Below are 6,839 nucleotides of genomic sequence, written 5' to 3' on the forward strand. Positions count from 1 at the left end.
TGTCTGGAACTCCTTGTGTCAAAACATGTGCCTCATCCTTGTGTGTAAATACTTCACACACAAGGACTTGAACGCTGCTGTAGAACTGCAGCTGACCTGAATTAATTCCTGCTGGGGATTTGCCCCCAGAGCTCCGGGTGCCCAGCCCAGGACGGGGGTGAAGCCCCTGCAGGGAGCGTCCCTGCTGCAGTGCCATGAGGAATAGCAGGGGATTTTCACACCAGATGGGGAGGGAGGCTCTGAAGGAGCCCCCACCCAGAGATTCAGGAGAACAAAGCCCTGGGCACAGGGTGGGAGGGCAATTCTCACCCTTCCCGTCCCTGGATTTGGGGTTTTTGGGTGGAAAGCAGCACTGGATGGGCTGTTTGGTTTCCTTTGAGGGCAAGCACAGGGGCACCTCACCTGCCTGGCCACTGGCCACTGGTTCTTGTGCCAGCAGAGCATGGCCAGGCTCGGTCCCCCTTCCTCAGCTGCTCTATCTGATCATCCAGCACCATCCAGCACATCCAGCACAGCAGGGCTCTCCTGGGGCTGCACCCCTCACCTGCCTGGCCACTGGTTCTTGTGCCAGCAGAGCATGGCCAGGCTCTGTCCCCCTTCCTCAGCTGCTCTATCTGATCATCCAGCACATCCAGCACAGCAGGGCTCTCCTGGGGCTGCACCTTGCACAGGCTGCTCCCTTCCAGACCTCAGCACCACTCTGTGCTCCCACAGGGCTGTGCAGGGCATCCCCAGTGGGCCCAGGCAGATCCCAGCTCTTCTGGAAGGAATCCCTGCAATAACTCAGCCACCTGATCAACAAGATGTTAATCCACTTAGCATAAGTGTTCCTGCTGTGTGTCCCCAAATGCATTGTCATTGTCACTGTCATTTCCCTCCTCAGTGGAATACAAACTGATTGGCAAGAAACAAGGGCTGGGGGAAGGAGCAGTGCTCAGGAATTCAGTGCTGTACATGGATTGGCTTTCCAGCCTCTGAAATCCAGGCTCTGCTGAGCCTGTGCTCTGCTCCTGTCTCTGCCCTGTTCCCTGTTCTCTTTGTACAACACTATGCATTTCCAAAGCCCTGCACGTTCCCTCTCTTCATTGCAATAATTCCTGAGGGCAGGAGTTGTTCTGGTGCCTGTTGAGCCTGGTCACTCTCACGCTGCTGGTGGCTGGCAGAGCTTGGTGTTGGGTGATGGATTCTGAGCCAGAGAGAGGCCTGGCCCAGGTAACAATGGCACCTTTTCTCAGCACGTTTCCATCCCACTCCTGACTTCTCAAAATATTGCTTTTAGCATGGTTTCTTCTACGAGGAGGAACTTGCTCTCAAACGTCTTGGAGTGCTTGGCAGGCAGATGATTGCAAAATTGATTTGTGCCTAATGGGCTTGGGCTTCCTGCAGTTTTTCTGTTAGTCTCTACCACTTCAGCACCACATTCTGTATTTTCAGAGCTCTCCTGAAGTGTTAACAAGCTCATCCATTTCCTCCCAACTGCAATTGACCCTTCTTCCACAGCCTTTTCAAACCCTTCCCATGTTCTGGCTGAAAAATAGATAGCAAGCACCATAATTAATTCTGGTTAATAATTTGTTGAGGAGACAACTATGGAGCTGGCCCAGAAGCCTTTGCTGTGGGAAGATGCATTAATTTTGATATTATATCTCTATCACTCTGCCAATCCCTGTCCCCTGCAGCCACCCAGCCCCACCCTCCAGTCAGGAATTCAGGGCTCTGTGGGGCTGCTGTGGTTGTAACAGGGTAATGAGATCCAAGGTCACCAGGTGTGACTGGCATCCAGCACAATGCTGGATGCTCAAGCTGCCAGTTCCTCTTCACTTGTCACCTGAGAAAAGGAGGCAAAAATATTTCAAATGCCCTTCTAACAACAGCTAGAGACTGCTTCTGGGGAATAGCTGGAGGTGGTTCTGTGGTGTCTCTGTAAATCGTTGCTCTGTTGGGCTGCAGGTCTGCCAGGCCAGCAGGGCATGGGGAGGGGGTCACCTGTGATGTTTCCATCTCATTAACACCCATGGCCAGGGCACAGTTACTCTGTGAGGGCAGCTGCAGGATGGAGGGAGCAGCTGGAATTATCACCCTCCTGAAATGTGAGAGATGCACAAGTGAAAACAGGCTCCAGCCAAGCTGGAAACTTTGTGCCAAGGGACAAAAGCTGATGAGCTGCTGTTAATGAATTGCTTCCGTCTCTGCAGCCTCAGCCCATGTAGGTAGTGCTGGCTTACACCTCTGATCTTCTTCCTGAGCTGTTGGGTGAACCAATGTTACCTACAGTGCCCCAAAACCCAGCCTGGCTCTGAAAGGTGAATTATGGATGTGTCTGGATAGACAGAGTGCTCACTGTGCCCACTGCCTTAGCAAAGCAATTCCTGGTCGTTTCTGTTGGCTTTTAATGCATGAAGCCACACATTTTGCACAATTAATGATTGAATAATTATTGGATGACAACAGCATAAAATAATTCACATTTTCCAAGTCCCCTGGCAGTCTGTGTCTGAGAATTTCTTGCTGAGCTGAAGGTGAAGTCCAACTGTTGATATTCCCTGTGTTTATTAGTGTTTCCCTTTGCCTGTTTCACTCTTGTGCTGGCAGGCTGGCACATTCTTGCCACATTCCATATTTCAGCTTCCAGCAATCTCCTTCCAAATGCAGTGGCAGGGCTGCTGGAGCTGTCTGTAGAGTTCTCCACCTGCTCTATGACTCTTCCTTTCAGAAAAGAAATGGCAGAGATAAGTGGGTGTGGGTGAGTGTCAACCCAAAAACCCTCATGAGATTTTAATTGGCATGTCCAATCTTTGCACACATTTAGATTGTATACTGTGGGTTATTACACGGTTTCTGCTGTCCTTAGCTCCTTTAGAGAAATTCACTTTCTTAGCTTCTGGAGAAATATGTTGAGGAAACAGAATTTTTGCTTTTAAACAATTTCTCGTTGACTGCCTTTTTCCTTCAGCTCTTCCCTGTTTATCCATTTCCATACACTGCAGGAAAAGCACTCTAAATGAATTGATTATTCCAGCTAATCTGAAACAAAGTATTTGGAAGATAGAAATGGTGAGACTGAGAAAACCACTCAAAATTGTAGCTTGTAAATATTTTAAAGTGATCTTATGCAAAATTCATCCAGAACGTGATTATTCTCCTTCTTTTCCATATTATTTTATATCTTCCTAAATCACTACCTCTCTTTCCCTTCCCAAAAAAAAAGAAAAAAAGTAGATGAAGTACTGTATTTATGCAGTTCCAATTCTGAAAACACAGGGCGGTATTTGCAGCCCTGGAGCCGTGTCAGTTTTCAGTCACAGCCTCAGACTCTGACATTCCTTTTCATGTCGAAATAATCGCAGCAATAAATGATCTCATTGAGGTGTCCCTGGCTGGATCTGCATATGAAATGGCTGTTGAATGACAGGGAGCTGTGCTCTAGTGAGGGGTAGGGTTGCACAGGGCCGCTCCTGGAGCAGCTCCCACAGCCAGCCCTGAGCCCTTGGTGGGGATGCAGGGGTGGGAGCTGCTGCTCCCCATCCCTGAGGGCCATCTCCACCCTGGGCTGAGAGGAGAAAACAGAGAAACAGCTCTGGTTCCTGCTTAGAACTGTTAGGAATCCTGCATCACCTGCTTTTCTTGAGGTGATACAGGATTCCTAAAATGACAGAACACTCCTTTTCACCAGCCAGCTGAAAATTCAACAAAATAGTTGAAATTTTAAAAAACCCACTCGCCTTGTTGTCATTTGAGGTCCGGGGGATACTTGATCCCTCCTTTGTGGATATGATCATCGTTCCTTTTCGAGAAGTGATGGGTCTGCTAAAGCAGCTGTAAGTTGAGGAACATGAAGTACTTGCTCAGTATCTCATCTAAGCCTATTTCCATTACAATGAGTTCAATAAGTTCTTTTCTTATTCTACTGTTTGCACAGCATTGCAACACTACCCAAATGTAATATTCTTTGTTGGCACAAAGAGTGTGAAGCTGTCTCTCACAGGAAATCCATCCATGGTCACCACTGTCTCCATCTATAGGAAGAGGAGACATTTCACATTTCACATTAATGTTGGGGTCACAACTTGGTGTCCATACCAGGAATGTATTGGTTTCCATGGTAACTAATTGTTTAACCAAGAGAGGGGAGGAGGAGCTGCAGCAGATTTTGGTAATACAATTGAAAATAAGATCATATAGGGGGAGAGAATATAAGAAAATAAAGATAGTGCAGAAAGTAATCTCACCCCTAAGGAGCTGCAGCTGGGCCAATTATCAAAGTTTAGGAGCAGGCCTGACTTTACCAGGCCACAGGTGTAAGCAATGAGAAGAAGATGCTATAAAAGAGTGGGGTGGTGGTGAGAGGGGAATTGGAGTCAGTGGCTGCTTTGTGAAGAGTCAGTGCTCTGAGGAGCTGCCCATGAGAAACACCAAGAAGGTCTGGAACTTTCGTGATAAGGAGACAGGAGTATGGAACCCCTGCGATAAGATGGCAACAAGATCAGGTCACAGAGGTGATTATAAAACCTGTGGCACTTTATTGTGTTCTTTTAATACTTGCAAATAAGATGTATGGTACACAGAATTTTCTGTAAGTGCATGTCCTTGATGACCCATTAACAGCTCTGCGCTGCTCTTTTCTCCGCTCTGTCACCACCTGCCCCCTTCCAAGCTGTGTGTTCCCCCAGTGGCCCCACGCTCGTGCCCTGCTGGAGGCTGGCAGTGCCCGTCCTCCCCGTGCCAGCCTGCTGTGCCCCGTAGGAGGGGACGCCACTCCTGCGTGTGCAGCCTTTGTGGGTGTGCTGGTGCTGGTTCCTTCTCTCTTGGAGCCTTCCCAGCTGCTCTCTGCCCTTGGGCTGCTCTGATATTGATTCCCCACTTCCCCAGCAGTGCCCTGGGTGCTTCCAGTGCCGCTCCTTGGTGATTCCTCCAAGCCCAGCCCAGAGCAGAAGTTGTTTTGTTTCTGAGATGGTTGCAGCTGCCCAGGGTGCATCCCCTGATAACCCCAGGCTGACCAGAGTTCAGGGTGACCCCAGCATGGTTTTTCATCACCTTTGCAGGCACAAAGCTTTGCAGCAGACGTTTCCTTGGTGAGGCAGGCAGCTCAGCAGGGTTCTGGATGGTGCTTTGGAGGAGTGGTCAGCTTTAAGTGCTGCTGGGCTTTGGGCAGCATTTACCTGCTGTGTGTGCCTGTGGGGTCACAGGCACCCACCCTGCCTGGACAAAGCTTCTCTGCCCCTCCTGTGCTCTGAGCTCTCCTGGTGCCACTCAGGGTTTGCCCTCTTGGAGAGGAGAAATGGGAGCACCTCTGGACAAAGAGAGAGGGAGAAAACGTGGGTTGTATCTTGTTTGCATGCAAAACTTTGAAGTCCTGTGGCTTCAGACTGCCACAGGGCAGGGCTGGATGGGATTTGGGCAGGAATTGTTCCCTGGCACAGGTGCCCAGAGCAGCTGTGGGTGCCCCTGGATCCCTGGCAGTGCCCGAGGCCAGGCTGGACACTGGGACACCCTGGGACAGTGGGAGGTGTCCCTGCCATGGCAGGGGTGGCACTGGGTGTTCTTCAGTCTCCTTTCCAACCCATGCCATGGGTGTGGGTGCCATGGAATGATCCCCACCTGAGGGTTTGGGCACAGCCTGTACCCGCTGGGGCAGAGCCCAGGTCACTGCTCTGAGCACTGCTGGGTTCAGGTGCCTGCAGTTCTTTTCAGTCAGAATTCTGTTCTCTATTATTCATGAAAAACTGACTGAATTTACTTGTGATCTGCTGCATGCAGCGTATAAATATTCTCTATATGGTTTTTTTACACATTTTTTAAAAAATACGATGTGCAACAAAAAATTATATGAAGACTTGAGTACATCAAAAGATGTCAATATATGAACCAGGTGTATTCTATAGTACAATAAAAATAGATAAAATTCAGTATAGATCAAAGAAATGTCATAAGCCATTGCTACATTTCAGAAGTAAACATTACTTAAAAATTTATTAAAATACATCAAAATTATTTCAAGGCATAATTTGGAAGAGAACGTGATATAATTTGCATTTGATTTTTATGGAATTTTAAGAATAAAGGCAATTTTTCTTGAGAGAGTCCATCATTTCTAGAAACATGGCCTCTGTATGACAGAAAAATTGACTGCAACCATAAAGGAAACAAAAAATATAGGAAACCAAAATTGCTTTAATGACCTATGCTTGGTTGCCTTGCCTTTTTTTTTTTCCTTTCTTTTCCATGTTCTTTTTCCTTTTTGTGGAAAGTTGCCTAGATTTATAAATCAGGTTGTGGAAAACAGGAGGAGAGACTGAAATTTGTGGGTGATTTAAAAGTCCTTTTTCTCCCATCATTTTTATTTATATGCACATACACATATTCCAAACTTTTAATTGCTGAAGTGTTGCTAAGTAAGCAAATCGTGGTTGATTTAATGGTCTCCATATGATATTTTCCATCTCCTGTTTCATGAGGTCATTAAGTGGGGAGAGGATTTGGTGACAGCCTCACTGCTGAGCGTGTGTGACACAGGAGAAGAGCACAGGCTGTCCCACAGGTCTGGAGTCACATCCCAGACAAACAGACCTGAATATTCTTGGTTTAATAAGAAATGGGGCTTTCCTATCCAGTATGTTAAAAATTATATAAAAAATTTATATATTGGATATAAGAGATCCAATTTTATTTTACATCGTTTGGCGTGTTGTCCACTTCTCTTTGGAGCAGGACAAATTGGGTAATTTTAAGTGTTTTAAAAAATACCTTGGTATCAATTTTTGGTGGTTTTTTTTTTGATGTTTACAATATTCTTTTGGTTTTGTCTTGAGTCTTCTACTCTAGTTTTCAGTACAGCATCT

The sequence above is a fragment of the Molothrus ater genome, chromosome 14, assembly GCF_012460135.2.
Source record: "Molothrus ater isolate BHLD 08-10-18 breed brown headed cowbird chromosome 14, BPBGC_Mater_1.1, whole genome shotgun sequence".
Taxonomy (NCBI): domain Eukaryota; kingdom Metazoa; phylum Chordata; class Aves; order Passeriformes; family Icteridae; genus Molothrus; species Molothrus ater.